At 38.2% G+C, this 22,682-nt stretch overlaps 1 long non-coding RNA gene across 1 annotated transcript in view; it reads right to left on the bottom strand.

Annotated features, from left to right (window-relative positions):
- Nucleotides 1–3,429: 3,429 nt before the first annotated feature.
- Nucleotides 3,430–22,682, bottom strand: part of LOC140600033 (uncharacterized) — a 106,082-nt gene continuing 86,829 nt past the window's right edge. The window contains exons 2-3 of the long non-coding RNA XR_012003228.1: nucleotides 13,652–13,833; nucleotides 3,430–7,888 (exon numbers count right to left, since the gene is read on the bottom strand). This is a non-coding gene — a long non-coding RNA (uncharacterized lncRNA). The remainder of the gene's footprint in view (nucleotides 7,889–13,651; nucleotides 13,834–22,682) is intronic.

The raw sequence follows: 22,682 nt of genomic DNA, 5'->3' as shown, positions 1-22,682 counted from the left end.
ATATGGTCAATTAATCTTCAACAAAGTAAGAATGACTATCCAAAGGAAAAAAGAAAGACAGTCTTTTCAAAAAACAGTACTGAGAAAATTGGACAGCAACATGCAAAAGGAGGAAACTGGACCATTTTCTTATACCATATACAACAATACATTCAGATGTATTAAAGACCTAAATGTGAGACTTGAAAGCATAAAAGTACTAGAAGCAAACACAGGAAGTAACTTCCCAGGAATAGCAACTTCTTCCTAGATAAGTCTCCCAAGGCAAGGAAACAAAGGCAAAAATAAACTACTGGGCCTTCATCGAAACAAAAAGTTTCTGTCCAGGAAGGAAACAATCAACAAAACTTAAAGGCAATCTACAGGAGAAGATATTTGCAAATGACACATCTGATAAAAGGGTTAAGATCTAAAATATATAAAGAATTTATCAAACTCAATACCCAAAAACCAAAAAATTTACCAATTTAAAAATGGGTAGAAGACATGAACAGACATTTCTCCAGACATTTCTCCAAAGAAGACATACAGATGGCCAACAGGCATATGAAAAGATGCTCAACATCATTCAACATCAGGCAAATGTAAATCAAAACTACAATGAGATATCACCTTGTGTCTGTCAAAATGGCTAAAATTAACAACCACAAGAAACAACAGGTGTTGCTAACGATGTAGAGTAAAAGGAACACTTACGTATCAATGGTGGGAATGCAGACTGCTGCAGCCAATGTGGAAAATAGTATGGAGATTCCACAAAAAGTTAAAAACAGAACTACCCTAAGATCTAGCAATTACACTACTGGGTATTTACGCAAAGAATACAAAAACGCTACAGGTATACATATACCCCTATGTTTATTGCAAAATTATTTACAATAGCCAAATTATGAAGGCAGCCCAAGTGTCATCAATTGATGAATGTGATAAAGGAGATGTGAGATATAAACATATATACAAAAATTTGATGAATGAATGACTGAGTGCATGAATGATCATTCTATGAGCACAGCCCCACACTACATGTGGGGGAATGATGAAGCACTTAAGCTTGGCCCCGACCTATGAGAAACCCTTAATACATGAACAATAAAAGGAGCAGGGTGGTTTATCATGAGCTAATGCGGCTTAAATTCCATAAGACCCTGCGCAGTTCTCATAATCAGTATAATCTGGAGGCAGTTTCAGATCAGTCTAATAGTTCAGTCATAGAAAAAAATAAAACCTTGCCATTTGCAACAACATAGATGGATCTAGAGAGTATAATGCTAAGTAAAATAAGTCAGAGAAAAAAATGCCATATGATTTCACCCATATAGAATTTAAGAACCAAAACAAACAAGCAAAGGAAAAATATAGAGAGAGACAAAAAAGAAACAGATTCTTAAATGTAGAGAACAAGCTGATGGTCACCAGATGGAAGGTGGTTGGGGGATGGGTGAAATAGGTGATGGCAATGAAGGAGGGCACTTGTTATGAGGAGTGTAGGGTGATGCATGGAATTGTTGAATCACTATATTGTACACCTGAAACTAATATAACACTGTGTGCTAACTGAAATTAAAATAAAAAGTTAAAAAAACCCACACAATCCTGACATTTAAGAATAAAATTCAAATGAATGGCAAGAAATCAAGAGTTACCTAAATATATAATAAAATATGTTTTAAAGCAAAAAAAAAAAAAAAAAAAAAAAGGTTACTGAGGGTAACTGAAGCATCAGAAATCAAAACTGCAGATAAAGGACAGACTACTGTATGTGAAATAACAAGAGAATGTTCCTGTACAGTGCAGTGCTTGAGCACAACAGGGTGGCATGGGAATGGCTGCCAATTCCCTACATGCCTGATAGTGTTGTTATATGGAAAATAAAATAGTGGTATGAGAGTGCCTCGTCACAAAGTCAGCAAAATCTACATCCAGGTATGGAATTATGGTTTTGTTTGTTTGTGTGTTTGTTTCCTCTGAAACCCCACATTTCAAAACTGTTTAAGAAAACATTAACTTAGAGGACACTATAGTGTGGGAGGGTAGGATGGAAGGGGAGGATGCACTTAATTCTTCTACTGCACACTCAGACAGTACACAAGTGGTGAACCTGAGAGCAGTAACCTTGAGCGTGCCCTGGCGGACAGGAAGCCCAGCCAATGAGAGAGATGCCCAGAGGAAGAGCAGCAAGAGTGGCTTTCAGCCAAGTATAGATCTCAGTTTCTATTCTGAGCTGTACTTAAAGCTTGCTTCCCCTCTTGGCATATGTCCTATCTTTAATAAAACAGAAAACAAAGTGGTCTGTGTGAGAAAGAGGCAAGCCTCAGGAAATATTATCAATGACCCACCCCTGACCCCCTAGCCAGGCAGAAACTCAACCACCCAGAATTCTCATGAATCTGCATGTGGTTTGTCCAGGATGCTGAATTTCCTATAATTACTCCCAGTCTACTCACTGCCATTGTAGAAACAAGGACGTCAGTGAGACTCTGTCCCTTCCCACTTGGCTCCTACTGTCCTCCCAATATGGCTTCTTAAACTCATCTACTACAGAGTTGCTGCCTGGCAAGTTCAGAGCTCAGGAAACATTTGATGAATGAATGACTGAGTGAATGAATGATCATTCTATGCGCACAGCCCTGCACTGCATGTGGGGGAATGACAAGACACTTAAGCTTGGCCCCGACCAATGGGAAACCTTTAATACATGAACAATAACAGGAGCATAGTGGTCTATCATGAGCTATTATGAGCTCCATAAGCTATTATGGAAGCTATTTTGGCTTCCATAAGACCCTGAGCAGTTCTCATAATCAGCATATTCTAGAGGCAGTTTCAGATCAGTCTAGTAGCTCCATAAAGTACAGTGTCAGAGGGATGCACACGTTCATTCCCTCCCTACTTGATGTCAGAGGAATGTGCCTCTTGGCTGAATAGTGTATGAAGCAAATCTATAGCATTGACAACAAACATTCATTGAGCATTTACTAATCTTCTAAGTGCTTCAGGCTGATATACATATGGTCCTTTTGGAGGACTCAGGATTGTTATAATCTCCAAGTTATAGATATGAAAAATCAGACAAAGAGAGGCTAAGATATCTACCCAAGCCATCCAGGTTGTAAATGGCAGACCTGGGACTCAAATCCAGGGAGGCTAACACCAGAGCCTGCACTCTCAACCACTACACCATATTGCCCTAAGAGGAGATGGGAAGAAACAGCAGGACTCCTGAGGATAGATAGTGATGCTTGGAGTAGACTCCAGAGACAAGTCAAAGCAAGTACATAATCAAGGATAAGTGTGCTTTGCTCAAAGTTACAATATGCCATTATTGCAAAATCACACTGAGCTCTTATTATGTGCAGAGCATCTTGTGGGGTGATAACAATGAGCAACAATTGAATCCCTTCCATGAGCTTTATATATATTCTTGTTAATCTTTTTTTTAATAATTTTTTTTGATTTTTATTTATTTATGATAGGCACACAGTGAGAGAGAGAGAGGCAGAGACACAGGCAGAGGGAGAAGCAGGCTCCACGCACCGGGAGCCCGACGTGGGACTCGATCCCGGGTCTCCAGGATCGTGCCCTGGGCCAACGGCAGGCGCTAAACTGCTGCGCCACCCAGGGATCCCCTATTCTTGTTAATCTTGATGAAAATCTTGTGTGTATTTTACAGATGAGGGAAGTGAGACTCAGACACTGGATGGGGTCATATAACTGGTCTTGGAGAGACAGGATTCAAACCCATGTCTGTCTGACCATGTAATACCTGAACTCTTCCTATAAACGCAGTGGCTTCTCCAGGATGAGATGAAGGTGCCCTGTTTCCCAAACTGGATTCTGAATATCCTGATGGCAACATATTGTAGTGTTCTGGATCCAACTCCCTGACCCCCTTCTTTCCTACCTGGTCTTCCTTTATGTTATTTAAAGTTAAAAGAGGACAATCAAGTGGACAGTCCACACTTACACAATCCAGGTATCAAGTAAGGTATTCTTTCTTTTCCAATTTCCAGTGAAGTTGACTTAAACATCTTTCTCCATAGGATTGTTATTCCCACATCTTTCCAGTATTTCCAAGGAGTTTGGATTTCCTCTGAGCATATGTAGACTTCTCTGGATCAATCCACTTTCCAAACATCCCCATGTGAAATAATATCTAGAAGCGTGGGGAATTTTTCTACCCATTCGGATGTTGGCTTTCCCATATCCCTCCTTTGACCAACTGAGAAACTTCCACCCTTCCTTGTTTTCTAACTGGATGTTTCTTTCTCCCAATATCCCACTCTGGGATGATAATTTCCAATTGGGTCTCTTCCAACCTAAAGAAAGTTTCTAAGCCTTTAATTCATCCAGAATAGTAGGTTGAATCCCAGATTTTATCTTCCAACATTCCTCTTCACACTAAGATTCAGGACTCACTTCTGGAATTTTGACATCCCAACAAGAAGAAATGTTACCATAGAAGGGAGCCTATCTACTTCATTCTCTCTAAAGTCCTTACCTCCAGAAAAAAAAAGGGAGCTCTAGAAAATGATCTTAATCACTACCAGGGAAATGGATGGCTCAGCTCTCCAGCCTGTCTGCATATTATCATCCTTCCCAAGGCTCAGCTTCCACATAATCCAAACTCAATTCTCTTGGCAAAAGAAGTTTCCTAAAAAATATTCATCATCATTCCTCATAGTCAGCAAAGGGTATTTCCTCTCATTAGTCGATTCTGGTTCATATGTATTCCCTACTTGGACCTGAATACTACTTTCTTCCATGGCCAGATTCATCCCTACCACCTGTGACACAATGTCCTGAGCCATTACCAGCATAATCTTCACAGGCCCAAGGACAGAGAGCAATTTGTGAGTGTGGTCACCAATCATATTCCAAGGACTGTGTCTTCCTGAAAGTAGAGGTAGGAGTCATACACCTCTCTGCTCTCCAGGTCCTCACCTGTACGGAATTCAACCTCAAGTGGCTCAATCGTTCTCGTAAGATCTTTGTCTTCCCCAATCTGAGCTGGGGCTACCAATACTGCTCTTTTGTTCCAGGCTTGTCCCCTGAGAATAGACAATGCCACTTTAATTAAGTAAGTAAGTAATCTTTCTTATTAGGGAATTGGAGAAATTCTTCAGCTCTCTCTAGAAGTTCAAATTCTTTTAGGAGAACTGTACCATAAATAATAGTAGTCACTCACTTCAAACATCCTTTGGTTTAGTCTCTCTACTTTTAAAACATATTCAGTGGTGTTCATGAGTTGGTTCATGGTTTTAAAAGAAAATGACATGAAGATAGAAAACTTTCTTCCCTGGACTCTAAGGACATTCAATCCAGATTCCTGATTTCAAGCAATTTTGTTAGCCCAATAGCCATAGAGAAAGATATTTGACATTTCGAGGTTATAAATGGATTATGTATATGGTATGGCCTCACAGCTTTCCTGTCGGGTAGCTTCTTTCCCTGTCTGATAGATCTTTCAGTATTGCATGATCTCCATCTTACAGTGTCTGTTCACAATTCTCAGTCCTTCTCTTCAGTGCCTGAGACTATTCCCTTATTCACATTGTAAATGGCCTCTCTCAAGTTATGTTTGCTAATCATATGCCTCCCAGGATGAGCCCAGTTACCTGAATATTATTGCTCAGTGATTTGATCTATGACAAGTATACTTCCCATGGGCCTCCAAGCTTGGCTAGGACACACTAAATTCAAAGAAAGTATGGGTACAGAGATTCCAGATCCCAAGACTCTTTCATGCCTACTTTGCTAGAGGATTTCTTGAGCCAAATTGTTTGCAAAGTACTGCATATAACTGACTTTCTGCCTGAAATATGGAGAGAGAGAGAGAGAAACTGAGATGTAAAGATACTCTCAAAGTTGTTTCATAAATTCCCTCTGGCTTTGGAGTGCTATTTCAAGGAAAAGTACAGTCCAGGTTGTTTAATTTGTCTTCTCCTGTACCAGAAAAGTCTTTGGCAGCCATTGTAAGAACATGTCTTGGCTCTGTCCCAGGGTAAGAATTTTGCGTAAAATAGAGTTGGGTATTATATAAAAGTGAAAGTTCATACTGACAAAAATTGTAACCCAAATGTTATTTGGTGTTATGAAATAGCTCAAACTCAATTATACTTTCCAGTAATAAACTTGGGAATAAGAGGGAGGGCAGTTGGCTTATGACTCATCTCTCAAAACCTACCTATGGTTTCCATAGTATTAGTTAATTTGTTTTTATCGTTGTTGTTTTTCTTTTTTAATCATACCACCATCCCCCCAGGATTATCTTTGTTCTTCAATATATTGACTTCGGTGTAGAATTCATTCATTTTCCTTGAACTTACTCCATTAATTAATTAATTAGTAGATAGATAGATACAAAATAAAAGACACAAAACAGATTTTTGTTGTTGTTTCAGGTGGAATTGTATCTCTGCCCCCAAACAAAAGATGATAGAATCATAACTCTTAGTGCCTTAGTATAATATAGAATATGACCTTATATAAAAAAAAGAATATGACCTTATTTGAAAAGAGAGACTTTGCAGATGCTTAGGTTAAGATGAAGTCACTAGGGTGGACCCTAATCCGATACAATTGTGTCCTTATAAAAATGAGAAGTTTGGACCCAGAGACAGAGAGGCACATAGAGGGAAAATGGTGTGAAGGTACAGAGAGATCACCATCTATATGCCTCAGGTTACCAGGCGCAGATTCCACTTTAGATTCATCTGAAAGAACCAACCCTGACATCATCTTGACTTCAGACTTCTCATTTCCAGAACTGTAAGACAATACACTTCTGTTATTTGAGTATCACAAAACTGACCTATTTTGTGACACTTTGTTAACGGAAGCCCCAGGAAATGAATACAGTTGTGTAGCAGATTTTACTGAACATTAAGGAACTAGTACAGGGCAGGAGGAGGGTGGTGGTTTATGATAATAATCACTTAAAATTAAGTATTAGACATTCCTCTTCTTTAAATGTCTCTCAACTATTTCTATCATATTAGGCAATAGCTCTCTTTCCCCATCCCCCTCTCCTTTGCTGGGATGCAGGCACATATTATTCATTGTCATAGCAAAGTGATGTCGCTGTCCCTCCTGATTTCTAGATCTCAACTAAATACATGGTTTTAAGGTCTCAACCTCCATCTTCAAGTAGCCAATCAAAATGTTTCTCTGCCCACTCAAATACTCTTCTCCATAATTGAATAGGTGTTTCCAGCAAAGACTCCAATCAGTCTTTATGTGCACCTGCTTATCTGGTTGTCTAGGCTTGCCACCCATCTATAGGCAAAGACTCTCCCTAAAGTCTGAAGCACTCACTTTAGAGAATCAAGCTGGTGACAAGGTCCCAGAAGAGACAACAGAAAAAATGAAGCCATTTCTCATTTTAGGGCTCTGTTCCTATTCATTTCTCCCTCTTGCACTAAGTTGTTTTGTAAATCTCTGTCTTAAATAGCATATCTTTGTTTCTATCAGCCCCCATATCCCTCATGGGAGCAATTCTCTGATTATAATTTAGAATAGTAGAAACCAGATACCATAGAATCAGCCCAGTGTTAATGTCTGAAACTTCTTAGACAGTAATTAGAACAGATTAATCAAAACATGACTTGCAGCTGTCTGGTACAAGTAGTTTTATACCCTATGCAATTTTTTTCTTACCATCTTCTTCATTCTCTTCCCTTCCCTTTCCTTCTTCACAGCATAAGGGGAGGTTTACAAACTGTAATTCTTCACTCAATGATATTTTTTCTGTTATCTGGGCTGTGTGCAATTACTTGTGATTCTTCATTCATTTTCCAGCTTGGAGGCCATCAGAGGTCAACAAGGCACCATCCTTTCTACCACATCCTGCTTCTAATGGAAATCATTCATCTCTTCCTTCTGACATTCACTTCAGATAAAAAACAATGAAAACACATTAGGATCATGAAACTGTGGCAGTCATCCTGAATTAGGAATCAAAAGTCCTATCTCTGATTTTCAGCTTGGTAATATATTTCCTGTGTGATATTTGAGCAAGTTACTTAACCTCTCAAAACCTCAATTCCTCTACCTATACAATGGAGGTAATAATACCATATAACTTGTTCTTCTAACTAAACATTTTCCCATGCTCCTCTTCCAGTTTTCTCTGTCTCAATAAATAGCATATCTATTCCCTTAGTTCACTGTAGAAATATGCAGAATGAGTTTTGATCCATACTCCTCCTCTACTCCAAACCATCCTTATCCAACTTACCACCAGATACAGTTAAATCAACTTTTCAAACTTTCTGCAAATAGTCCAGTTTCAAACTTTTTGCAAATAGTACTGTCTGTACTCCCAAAACTTTATTCCAAGTAGCATAAGCTCTTGCCTATGTCCCTAAGATGTTTTCCTAACTGATATCCCACTTAATCTCTCCAAATCATCTTCAGTAGTGTTTTTTAGTATATAATTCAGACCATGACAGTTCTCAGATTAAATACCCTTTAGAGGTGACTTCCATTGTACATATATACACCACATCTTTATCAATTCATCTGTCAATGGACATTTAGGTTGTTTTCATGATTTGGCTATTGTAAATAATGCTGCAATAAGGACAGAGGGTGCATGTTTCCCTCTGAATTACTGTTTTCATATTCTTTGGGTAAATACCCAGTAGTGCAATTGCTGTATTATAGATTAGTTCTATTTTTGATTTTTTGAGGAAACTCCATACTGCTTTCCAGGTGGCTGCACCAGTTTATTTCCAACCAATAGTGCACAAGACTTCCTTTTCCTCCACATCCTCACCAACACCTGTTGTTGATTTTAGCCATTCTGAAAGATGTGAGGTGTGAGGTGATAGTGCATTGATAAAATCTTGCCATTTGCAGCATGGATGGATCTAGAGGGTATAATGATAGCAAAATAAGCCAGTCGGAGAAAGACAAATACCATATGATTTCACTCATATGTGGAATTTAAGAAACAGAACAAAGGAACAAAAAGAAAAAAGAGATGAACCAAAAACCAGACTCTTAACTAGAGAGAACAAACAGGTGGTTCCATAGTGAAGGTGGGTGAGGAGATGGGTGAAATAGGTGAAGGGGATTAAGAGTACATTTATCTTGATGAGCACTGAGTAATATATGGAATTGTTGAATCACCATACTGTACACCTGAAATGACTATAACACTGTATGTTAACTGTACTGGAATTTTAAAAAATAATATAAATAAAAATTTAAAAAATTGTTAAATAATAAATAAAATAAACTTAATTCTAGAATAAGCTACTCTTCACTTACAAAGGTTTCGATCAGAAGTGGCATCCCAGAAGTTTGAGCCTCTGTGTTTGTTATGCCCTGAAGAGCATGTTAAGATGATTTTAATTAGATGCCCACCTTTAAAAATCAGGAGATTTCATATAAAATCTAGAATAATGTCTCTTGAAAAATTATATTTGGTCACACTGCATCTGATTTCATATGGCAACAAGCATTTGGAACAGAGTTGTTGTACCAAATTTGGACAAGACATGCCTCTCCCATTTTATCACAGTCCTTACCACTGTTGTCTTCTAGGGGGCCTGCTCATTACAGAATATATCTGCTTGATTCCAATAGACATTTGAGTCTTTTCTGGGTCAACTGAGGGAAAAGAAGATGAATTTTTTGAGTTTTTATAAAGGATCTGGCCCAATAAGAAGTCACTTTGTAATGTCTGGTTTGTATCCATGACTGCATATTTAGATATAGAGACTTGTAAGTCTTTATCCTGAAAGATTATGCAGAATAAATGTTTATTGGGAAAATGGCAATTATACATGTAATTTTCTTTAATAAAAATCCCACTACATGCCAGAATGCAAATAAGTAACAATACCAAGTGCTAGCTAAGATGCAAAGCAACAGTAATTCTCATTTATTCCTGGTGGGAGTGAAAAACAAAATACCAATTAGGGAGGAAAATTTTACTGTTTCTTATAAAACCAAACACAGTCTTCCCAGGGAGCAGGGAGTCTGCTTCTCCCTCTCCCTCTGCTCTTTCCCCCACATTCACTCTCTCTCTCTCTCTCTCAGTCTCTCTCAAAAAAAAAAAAAAAAAAAAAAAAAGCAAATCTTATCTCAAGAAAAAAAAAAAAAAAAACCTCTTCTAAAGATCTATCTTCTACTCCTAGCTAGGGGTACCTGTTCCTTGTTGCTGTTCCTTAACTGGAATCAACCATATTAGTGACCTACAACATCTAATAACATTAACATATGTACTCTCTCTTAAAGTTGGACTCAGAAATGTAACTTGAACCTAAGACTACAGTCACCACATCATTCCATACAGAGTTTAGGATCAGCCTGAGGAAAGGCTTTCCCTGAAGAATAGATTTCTTATCCATTTGCTTACCCACATGCAAGCAGAGAAGCTTACTAACTTGCAGAGAGACTTTGAAGATAGCCCTGGGCCCACTTAAAGACTCACAAGGAAGGCAGTGAAAGAGAGAAATGGATGGAAATAAGTGTAAACTTGGGAGGCCAAAGGTAACTCTGCAATTTAAAATATGGCCTAGTTCCACACAAATTTTAGGATTATTTGTTCCAGCTCTGTGAAAAATGTTGATGGTATTTTGATAGGGATTGCACTGAATGTGTAGATTGCCCTGGATAGCATAGACATTTTAACAATATTTGTTCTTCCAATCCATGAGCATGGAATATTTTTCTATTCTTTGTGTCTTCCTCAATTTCTTTCATAAGTGTGCTATAGCTTTCAGAGTATAGATCCTTTACTGTTTGATTAGGTTTATTCCTAGTTTTGGGTGCAATTGTGAATGGGATTGATTACTTAATTTTTCTTTTTTCTGTCTCATTGTTAGTGTATAGAAATGCAACTGGTTTCTGTGCATTGATTTTATATCCTGCCACATTGCTGAATTCCTGTATGAGATCTAGCAATTTTTTTGGTAGAGTCTTTTGGGTTTTCTACATAAAGTATCATGTCATCTGCAAAGAGTGAGAGTTTGACTTTTTCTTTGACAGTGTGGATAGCCAGAAGAATGTTGAAAAAGATAACCAAAGCTGGTGATATCACAATTCTGGACTTCAAGCTGTATTACAAAACTGTAATCATCAAGACAGTATGGTATGGGCACAAAAACAGACACATAGATCAATGGAAGAGAAGACAACCCAGAAATGGACCCTCAATTCTGTCGTCAATTAATCTTTAACAAAACAGGAAAGAATATCCAGTGGAAAAAAAGACAGTCTCTTCAATAAATGGTGTTGGGAAAATTGGACAGCCACATGTGGAAGAATGAAACTGGGCCATTTTCTTACACTATACACAAAAATATAGTCAAAATGGATGAAATACCTATATGTGAGACAGAAATTTATCAAAATCCTGGAGGAGAACATAGGCAGCAACTCTTCGACCTCAGCCACAGTAACTTCTTGCTAGACATGTCTCAAAAGCCAAGGGAAACAAAAACAAAAATCAACTATTGGGACTTCATCAAAATAAAAAGCTTTTTGCAGAGCAAAGGAAACAGTTGACAAAACCAAAAGGCAACTTATAGAAATGGGTGAAGAGGGTATCCCTGGGTGGCGCAGCGGTTTGGCGCCTGCCTTTGGCCCAGGGCGAGATCCTGGAGACCCGGGATCGAATCCCACATCGGGCTCCCGGTGCATGGAGCCTGCTTCTCCCTCTGCCTGTGTCTCTGCCTCTCTCTCTCTCTCTCTCTCTCTGTGACTATCATAAATAAGTAAAATTAAAAAAAAAAAAGAAATGGGTGAAGATATCTGTAAATGACATATCTGATAAAGGGCTAGTATCCAGGATCTATAAAGAACTTACCAAAATCAACACCCAAAAACCAAATAATCCAGTTAAGAAGTGAGCAGAAGACAAGAACAGACATTTCTCCAAAGAAAACCTACAAATGGCCAAGAGACACATGAAAAAATGCTCAATATCACTCAGTATCAGTGAAATACAAATCAAACCACAATAAAATACCACTCCACACCAGTCAGAATGGCTAAGATGAGCAAGTCAGGCAACAACAAATGTTGGCGAGGATGCAGACAAAGTGGAACCTTCTTACACTATTGGTGGGAATGCAAGCTAGTATGGCCACTCTGAAAAAAAGTATGGAGGTTCCTCAAAAAGTTAAAAATAGACCTACCCTGTGTCCCAGCACTCCTAGGTATACTTAGGTATACTAGGTATTTACCCAAAGGATACAAACATTGTGATCCAAAGGGGCACCTGCACCTCAATGTTTATAGAAGCAATGTCCACAATAGCCAAACTAGGGAAAGATCCCAGATGTCCATCAGCAGATGAATGGATAATGAAGATGTGGATATGTATAGAATGGAATTATTCAGCCATCAAGAAGGACAAAAATCTTACCATTGGTAACAACATGCATGGAACTGGAGGTATTATGCTAAGTGAAATAAGTCAACGAGAGAAAGACAATTATCACATGATTTTAGTCATATGTAGAGTTTAAGAAACAAAACAAAAGATCATAGGGGAATGGAGGAAAAAATAAAGTAAGACAAAATCAGAGAGGGAGACAAATCCTAAGAGTTTACTAACTATAGGAAACAAACTGAGGGTTGCTGGAGGGAAGGTGGGTAGGGGTATGGGGTAATTGGGTAATGAGCATTAAGGAGGCCATGTGATGTAATGAGCACTGGGTGTTATATGCAATTGATAAATAATTATCTCTGCATTTAAAACTAATGATATACTATATGTTAGTTAATTGAATTTAAATGAAATAAGATAATAGAAAAATAAAATAAAGTATGGCCTAAATGTTAGCTTCTAGACAACCAGAGTAGCCTTCATCCTCCCTTGAGGAAGAGCTACTATATGGTGGAAAGAGATATAGAAATATCCTCCCCAGTACTTTTCTAAGTTGGAATAAAATGGGGGGAGAAGAGCTCTCCATCCATTCCTGTTTGGCCCAGCCAAAGGAATCTTACAATTTCACATGTAAGTATTGATTAATCAATAATAGGTAAGATTTGTAATGGAGATGCTGAATGTTAAATATTTGATACAAGATTTGCAGCAACTAGAGGACCCTAATATAATGATGGTGAGAACAAAGAAGTTTCCATATCCCTGTGCTACTTATATTGTGAGGATTTTTTTAAAGATTTTATTTATTTATTCATGAGAGACACACAGCGAGAGAGAGGCAGAAGAGACACAGACAGAGGGAGAAGCAGGCTCCATGCAGGGACCCTGACCTGAGACTTGATCCCGGGTCTCCAGGATCACGCCCCAGGCTGAAGGCGGCACTAAACTGCTGAGCCACCGGGGTTGCCCTATTGTGAGAATTTTTATCTGTCTTTGATTCCCAATCCCTGATCATCTCCCATTGTCCCTCACCCACCCACCTTCTACATATGCACATACACAAATCACAAATTGAGGAGGTGTATGTTGCTTGAGTTAGACAAAAAAAGAATCACATTTCTGAAAGCACACTGACAGGAGAGTCATTCATTGGTCATGGATATTCAACAGGGAATAAGATGCTCTGTGCCATACAGGATAATCAATTGTCTAGGTTTACCTGGGACTAAGGGGTTTCCCAAGACATAGTACTTATTGAGTTAAAACTGGTTAAATCCTAGGCAAATCAGGATAAGTTAGTCATCTTACCATTCTAGGCAAGTGGATAGATGAACAGCTCTGATCTTTCTAAGTTCAGACTTTGCCCTGTGGCCTCAGATTCAAGGCATATATTCGAAGGATCAAATTCCTCTGTAACCAACATGAGTAGCATTCTTTGCTCCCTTTTGTCTTGGGCAAGCAGAGGAGTACACCAGGCCCTTTTGTGTCTGCTGAAAAATGTTCAGGAAAGAAAAGAATAAGATGATTACAGTAACTTCTTGGTCTAAATTACCTTTTAAAACCTCCTCCATTCCCACATCCACAAAATTCAAAGTTGGTAGGAATGATATGTAGAAATCATACATCCTTATTCTCACAAAATCAGAATAGACTCATAGGCAAATGGTTCCTGGCAAGGTAAAAGAAAATACTTCTTGGTGGGAAAGGGGAGCAGAGAGATGATTCCTTTGTCAAATAAATAGATAATGTGAAGAAAGTAGAATAAATTAGGGGTGTCTGGAGGTTCATTTGGTTAAGCATCTGACAATTGGTTTCAGCTTACATCATCAGGTCATGATTCCACAGGTCAAGAGATTGAGCCCCACGTTGAGCTCCATGCTCAGTGGAGTCTGCCTGAGATTTTGCCTCCTCCCTCCACTCAAGTAAGTAAGTAAGTAAGTAAGTAAATAAATAAATAAATAAATAAATAAATAAATCCTTTTTTAAAAAAAGGTAGAATAAATTATATTAGCGTACTTCAAAGAAAATAAAATGTCCTGGAAAAATACAGAAAATTGAATATGAAGGGAAGAAACAAATCAAGACATGAGATGACAATTCTGTAAATTTTCATAAGACAAAGTCAACAACCATCTTAGGCAAATTATATTTAAAGAAAGAAAGATTGGCCTGTGCGAAGATAACAGTTTTGGGGGCAATGAGGATCAAGACTTCAAAGACAAATCATGCCAGACATGTGGTTATTTTTAATTTGGAAATTATGAAGCAGAAGAAAGGAAAACATAACTGCAATAGATCTTGATTTTTATTAAGTGCTTGACATCGTCTAATGAAATCACACTTGAAACATTCATTGAAATTGTCTCAGATTAAAGCAGAAACTGCAAAGAAAGACGTGTGGGAAATAGCAATTAACTGGGTCTCTTGGGAGGTGAGTGGTTAGATGATGTCAAGTATGGTGCCTGGATCCAGCTCAGTGCATGTCTCCATCAATGATGTGGTGAAGGCAGCCACAATGATTGAACTAAACTCCTCAGCCTTGTTTAACTGATGGTGGGAAGGTGAGGAAAGTGGGTTGGGGTATTGGTGAAAAACACATTTGTGAGGACAGATTGACACATCCTTCAGCACCTATCTGCCAATACAACAGGTGGGCACTAGCAACACAAGGTCAGGTTTAATTCTGAACCAGCATATTGAATAGTTTGAAGAATCTGTAATTCTCATGAAAGCATAGTTTTGTTTGTTTTGTTTTGTTTTATGAATATGAGTTCTTCTGATGAGTTTTGCTATAAGAGAAATAGCTGGAGAGAAATACGAGGTCCAAAAAAGGTTTATTTTTTAAGGGGGAAAAAATGCCACTATTTTTTGGTTGTAGTAGTGGTGGTGGTGGTTTTTCTGATAGGAATAGTGTGGTAGAGAAAAAAATAAGGGAATTTGTGAGAAAGAGGAAAGAATTGCTAGATCATTTGCATTGAGTAGACAAAACGGCTTGATCCTTTTTAAGAGTGTTGATGGTTTATATGTAGTAATGGAGAATATTTGAGGAGGGTAGGTGGATGGGTATGTGGTAATGGGGCATGAGAGGTTGCTTCTGATTGCTCTATTTTCAGGGATATAGAGCACTGCTACTGGACTGTGAAGACAGGCACGGACCCACCACCCACTGGATTCTGGCTTTCAATGAAATGAAGACATAAATTGAGTTTAGATAAACTCAATATCTAAAATAGACTCATATCTAAAATATGTGTTTAGAAAGTATTATGGCAATTTTTCAGAGTGTCTGATGTCTTCTCAGAGTATTTGGTGTTGAATCTAATCTCAATTTTATGATATTACACTATATGTTTTTCTAAAGATTTTATTTATCCACCTAAGTAAGAGAGAGCAAGGGTGAGAGAGAGCACACGGGGGCAGAGAGAGAAGCACACTCCCCGTTGAGCAGGGAGCCCAATGCCAGGCTCAATCTCAGGTCCCTGAGATCATGACCTAAGCCAAAGGCAGACACTTAACCAATTAAGCCACCTAGGCACCCCAACTACATGTTAACTAACTGGAATTTAAATAAAAACTTTAAAAAATTAGGCTTATATTTTTGCTCTTTGTTTTCTTCTTTTCCTTTTTTCATACACCAGAATAAATACCTATTATATTTTACCAAAGTATCAGATTGGAAATTTTTTAAATTTAGAAATTAAAAATGAGCAACATACCAGAAAAAAAAGAAAGAAGAAAGAAAGAAAGAAAGAAAGAAAGAAAGAAAGAAAGAAAGAAGAAAGGAAGAAAGAAAGAAAGAAAGAAAGAAAGAAAGAAGAAAGGAAGAAAGAAAGAAAGAAAGAAAGAGAAAGAAAGAAAGTAAGAAAGAAAGAAAGAAAGAAAGAAAAAGAAAGAAAGAGAAGAAAGAAAGAAAGAAAGAAAGAAAGAAAGAAAGAAAGAAAGAAAGAAAAATTGTCCTTTGCCACTCACAATTTGGAAAGTTCTGATAGGGCTCCAGGCCACCACCAACTCAAAAGTAGGGATAAGAGAAGAGGTGTTGGAAATTTAAGTCCAGAAGAGATGTGAAATAATCAGAGAGATTCAAGAGTGAACAGACTACTATAGTAGCTCCTGAAGTGTGGTTATTAGATGAGCAACATCAGCAGCATCTCAAAACTTGTTAGAAATGCAAATTCTCTAGCTCTGCCCAGATTCACTGAATCAGAAACTTAGCAATACGTTTCTATGAAGTCCTCTAAGGGATCTGATATATACAAGTGTTGAGAATTATTAGACTTGGGAAATGTAGTAGAATTAGTTGGAAGAGCACTGACTCCACTGAGGTTAGAATTCATAAATTTAAAATCAGTTCGGAAAGCACAGCTCAGAATTTTTCTCCTTCTGACACCACCATTTTAGGACCGCTGACTTACAGAATGTCAGGTAGCAAATTTGTCTTAAGTCAGTAAGTTTGTGGTTACTTGTTACAGCAACAACAAGAAACTAATACACACTCCTCCTAGGAACCCATATGAATATACACAATCTTCCACACTCACTCTCTCTTCCTCACCCACAGTCTGGGCACAGAGGATCCAGTATAGGACCCCAAGTCCTTGCTAGACAATGGAAACAAAATGGCAGCAGCCTGGGTCCTGGAATCACTACTTAGGAAACCACCTGTATTAAACCGAAATGTGGAAAAGAAGTAAACACCTGTTCTGTTAAAACTTTGAGTTTATGTTAGAAGACCTAGCTGAAACTGACTAATACTGGTGGTGAGATTGTGAATGCCATGATGGAAGTGAGAAGCAGTAAGGAGTGTGACCATAAGTACTCAGAATGCTCCAGTTCTCTCTTTGATTTTGCCAGTGGTGTTATGGAGGTCACAAGAGACCTAGTAATATTTAGATATGATAACTACAGGCTTGTTAAGGACTATGACCACATCAAAGGAAAATAATTAGTATATATATTAATGAGGTTCTTTTGTAGTCTTACTGCAAATGGTAATTGCTTGTATCTTAAGACTTCATGCCTTAATCAGATACAAGATATATGAAAACATTAGTCATTCCGGAGTCACTAATGAGCATGTAAGTTCTCCTCTAGGTCTTTACTTGAGACACTATTGATGATGAGGAAGACAAAAGATCGAAGTTCAAACAAATAAAGTGAACACAGCTGGCTTAAGAGGGTAAGTGTTAATCAGTAAACATATAGACTCCTTTTTCTTTCAGATCTATCTTTAGACTTAATTCATTTTTCCTTTTAGACTATCCAGAAAAACACATATCCATTTGCACCAAGCTACATTCTGTCTGCCTTCTATATTTTCCAATTTCAGTTTAAGCAAAACTACTTGTCTCTTTGAACTTATACCCACATGGGCATCATCAATGGATACACCAAAAATTCTAGGAAGCATTGTCATAGAAATGGAAAACAGATTTCACAAACTGGAAAAACTGAAAGTGTTTATAAGAAACTACGGTATCTAAGACAAGGGAGGAGACCTTAACATTAAACTCGGTTACTTAAAACCAGATAATAAATAGATAATAGAAAGTTAAATTGTCAAAAATAATTATGCAGTGGTAGCCTAGATTATATAAACAAATTATAGTGATGGTGAGTACATGCTTTGTTCTGAAATTTTTAAAAGATTAATAGTTGGCATTTAAATAGGGACAGTGTCAGGATGCTTGGGTGGCTCAGTTGGTTGAGCATCTGCCTTCGGCTGCAGTCATGATCTGAGGGATCTGGAATCAGGCCCCACATGCTCAGCAGGGAGTCTGCTTCTATCTCTCCCTCTGTCCCTCCCCTGGCTTGTGCTTTCTCTTACTTTCTCTCTCTCTATTTTTCTCTCTCAAATAAATAAAATCTTAAAAAAAAATAAATGGGGACAATGTCATTTTACATTTTGATGTATAAAATAGATTTTAAAATATAAAGAAGGAAGAAAAGATTCTATGTTGAGGTCATTACCAAAGCTTTTTGGGAAGACCAAGATGAAGCTGGGTAGTGAGAACATAATAATTCCAGAACGTAAGTGGCAAATCATACTAGAAAGTTCTTGAAAAGTAACATTTCTTTTTTAAAAAAAAAAAAAAAAAGATTTTATTTATTTGTGTGTGTATGTGTGTGAGAGAGAGAGAGAGAGAGAAAAGAGATTTTATTTATTTGTGAGAGACAGAGAGAGAGAGAGAGAAGCAGGCTCCATCAAGGGAGCCTAATGTGGGACTCAATCCCGGGATTCCAGGATCAGGCCCTGGGCTGAAGGCGGCGCTAAACCGCTGAGCTACCCAGGCTGCCCGAAAAGTAACATTTCTTAATAATCTCCACATCTCACGGCTCAGGCCAAGCCCTCAGCTCCAGCAGAGGGGACCGGTAAAAAAAAATAATAATAATCTCCACATCTTCAGTATCAGTCACAATACCTAAAACAAATTTTCAACAAATACATTTATCTTAATGAAAAGAACATATGATCATTTTGTTTGTACCTCTTGGCAGTATAGGTTTTCATTCAATTAGGATGAAAAGTAATTCTCCATGCAAAAGAAAAGCAATAAATCCAATAAAAGTCAGTTATTTGCAGAATTGCCCAATTAATTCCACTTTTGAAAGTGGCTGACACTATGTAGCTAAACAGTCATCATTAGACAAGGACAGACGACTGACTGGAAGTAGTCCCAGCCATGCCCCCACCAAGGTATCAAGTTGCACCCTGTATATTCTCAAATTTGTATTTTCCTTTTGTTTCTGTCAAATCATGATGTTCCCTTGCTGAAATTTGAAATAACAACTTATATTAGCTGAGACTCTGGGGAGAATATTCATTATCAGCTATGGCTAGCTAAAGGACAAAATCATTGATTTTCAAAAGCATTTTGAACTGTGACTGAATTATGTGGTCAGAGCTTGCAATGATTAGCAGTAAGTCAAAGAGGGCGATTTTTCTTCTTTAATAGCTGTGCAGCTAGTGATGGCTCACAATGACATTCAGCAGTTGAAGCTGTAATAACTCAGAGGTTATAATTTAACAACTCTCTCCACCTCCCACCAACATCACATATAGATGCAATCACTCTTATTCCACTTTTATGATATCACCCCCCCCCCGCCCCACTCAGGAATCTCTGATAGATCACAGAGATAGTACACATTTATGATGTACCAGGTTGTTTGGGGCCTCAGCAAGGTTTTCCCAAAATTCATCTGTTGAAGTGCTAACCCTAGTACCCGAGAACGTGACTGTTTTTGGAGATGGGGCTTTTACATGGGTGATTAAGTTAAAATAAAGCAACTAGCATGGGCCCTAATTCAGTCTCACTGGTACTTTTATAAAAAGAGGAGATTTGGGCATGTAAATAAACACCAGGGGTTTGGGTACCGAGAGGAAAGACCATGTGAGGACACAGCAAGAAGGCAGCCATCTATAAGCCAAGGAGGGAAGCCTCAAAAGGAATCAAAACTGCTGACACCTTGATCTTAGACTTCCATCCTTTAAAACTTGAGAAAATAAATTTATGATTTTAAGCCACCTAGTCTGTGGTATTTCATTATGGTAGCCCTAATAAATTAATGCACATCAAGTCTGAACTCTTTCTAGCATTAAACATCTTGTTCTGGCTAACTTTTTTGATCCAAATTCCCAATATACCAACATGTACCCTCAGCACTCACCCTAGAGCCCTACAGATGTTATGGGATCTCTTATCTTTAACCTTTCATCTTGAACGCCCCTGCCAGGGATGCTCTCTCTCTTCTTATACCATTCCTAAAGCCCAAGTCAGGAGTAGTACAAAGTCTGCTTTAATCCAACCCAGGCCGATCTATTCCTACTCCTAACATTTACCCAGTGATACTACATTGGAAATTGAAATATTTTAATATCCCAAACACATTCATTTCTAACGAGAGCCATGAAGACAGTGTCATTACTGCCTAAAACAGAGGCAGCATGAAGAGGCACTCCAAACTATTGATTGAATGAATAAACTATCCATAGGGGATCTTATATTTTCTTATTTTTCACATGATAATTTTTATATTTCTTAATTTACTCAACTAGTTAAGAAAGAGTAAATGCATCCTTCATGTATTTCTGGTTCTTTCCTGGGCATTGAGTATACACAGATAAATGGTATCAATTTGGTTCTCTGGCTTACAGATAGGTAAACTTATTAATCAGGGCTAAAATATCTGGTAAATGCTATTTTCTCTTATTTTGTCTAAATTTCTTTTCATTATTTTTGCAGAATAAAGTACATTGGCAATCTATAAATACTTGTCAAATGATTGAAGAAGATGCTAGCAAACATTGATCAGAGTCCTATATTCTCTAGCCAGGGTGTAGCCTTCCCCAGCCAAGTGCCTAGGCAGCTCACCACAGCTCCTTCCTGCTTCTGGAAATATCTATACCACACTGCACAAGGGAAGGTCTGGGTAATTAACATTCAAGTATTGATAACTCTGAAAATGACAGCCCAAGCCTCTTTCCTCCACAAAAGGAGATACCCCATCCAGAAGCAGGGTTATCGAACCCAGGCTACTTCCCAGGGAGTTCATAAAATTTCCAGTCTAAGTCTGATATCCCAACTAGATAACTATAAGATAACTATTCATAGTGCCCCTTTAAGTGTCGTAAGTACCCTGTTAAGATAATAAATTGTATGGCTGACCTAGGCAGAGACAATTTACCCTGGGGAAGATGCTATGGAACAGTCATGAGTAGTCAGGCTTGTTTTATTTGTTCGACTTATACTGACTTTGGAGAATATGGTGGGCCCTCTTGGGCTCTTTCATAGGGTACAACTGCCATGGCTTCTTTTTGCTCATTGACACCCCTAATTCCAGAGCTTACTTCCATATCAGTTCTTCCACACAGAAGAATTGCTAGTCCCTCAGTATACTTGGTGGGCACAGTGCCACTTTTCTTCTTGTCCTGCTACTTTCTGACCCCTGTCTGGCACCTGTGTTCGCACCTACTCCTTGAGTCTGTTTTCTGAGCCAGGTGGACCCCCAAGGTATCCTGAACCCCACTCTTTTTCCTCAGTGAGGTTAATGGTATTTCTGTATTTTCCCAGAAGCATCCATTCATTGACTCATTCAATAACAGGCATTGAGCTTATCCCATGTGTGGCGCCTTTTCCTGAGACAGACAAGGAAGAGGAAAAATGGAATAGCAGCCCACAGGGCTTGAACACAACTGCCAGTCAAGGCTGTACTAGGGGCAGGATTATCACATTTAAGCCCCTCGGGAGCACTAGGAATAAGTATTGAACAGACACTACTGTACAGATGAGAAAGGTCAGTGTCAAAGAGGTTGGTTGCTTTACTTTCCCAAGATCCAAGTAAAAGCAGTGAGGAAAGGGTTCAGGTAGGGCTGCCAAATACAATGCCAGATACCTCATTAAATTTGAGTTTCAGTTAAACAATGAATATTTTTAGAATAAGTATATGTGTGTGCATGTAAATATATTTTATGGTTCGATATTGTTTCTTCTGAGTTTGATTTATTGATTTGTTGTTAAATCTGGCAACCCTAATTTCAAGTCCATTTTTGGATGTTTATTCCTCAGATCAGAAAGTACAAAGGACTCAAAGAAGAGGCCCACCTAGAATGTAGTATATATTTGGTAAGAGTGTTGCCCCTGTGTCATCTTTTAAAAACCTGGAGGTTTGGGACAGAGAAAGAAGTTGACAGGCTGCAGGAGGATCAGAGGGCATTAAACACAGCTTGCCCCACAGCCTGAAATGTGCTTCCTCCTCCTACCTAATCCTATATTTAAAAATCAAATTTCTAAGGTAAACTCAAATACAAAATACCTGCTTATTAATTAGCTTCTGCTTAGATAGATTTAATGCATAAATCCCAATGTGGGCCAAAACCAGATAATCCCACAAAGTACATTAAGCATGACCTTGTTTCCAATGCAGTAACTCCTTATAAAATAAAACCCATACTCCTTAGCATGATATCCAAGGCTGACCTCAAACTACCTTTCTAGACTCAACTCTTTCCACAAAGCCCTGAAGTTCTGTCAAATACAAAGCACCTTGGAACAGTAAACCAGTGACATCCTTGGGTCTGCTTATGTTATCCCTCTCCCCAACAGAGACCCTACACATCATTTTTGCTTGTTAATATCCAAAGTCAGAGAAGCAACGATAGTAGTAATACTTCTCCACCCTTGCCTTCTAGGCCATCATGCCACCAAAATACCTATTGCATACACTGGAATTATGAACACTCTATATACCCAGTGTCACCAACTAAGTCCCAAGGAAGTAGATACTGATATAAAGTTAAGATTGCAAAGGCTTATTGATCAGTAATGTTTGTGAAGGGCAA

The sequence above is a fragment of the Vulpes vulpes genome, chromosome 8 (assembly GCF_048418805.1).
Source record: "Vulpes vulpes isolate BD-2025 chromosome 8, VulVul3, whole genome shotgun sequence".
NCBI lineage: Eukaryota > Metazoa > Chordata > Mammalia > Carnivora > Canidae > Vulpes > Vulpes vulpes.
Note: the sequence above shows the minus strand (reverse complement) of the source record. Positions and strands in the feature narration are given on the sequence as shown.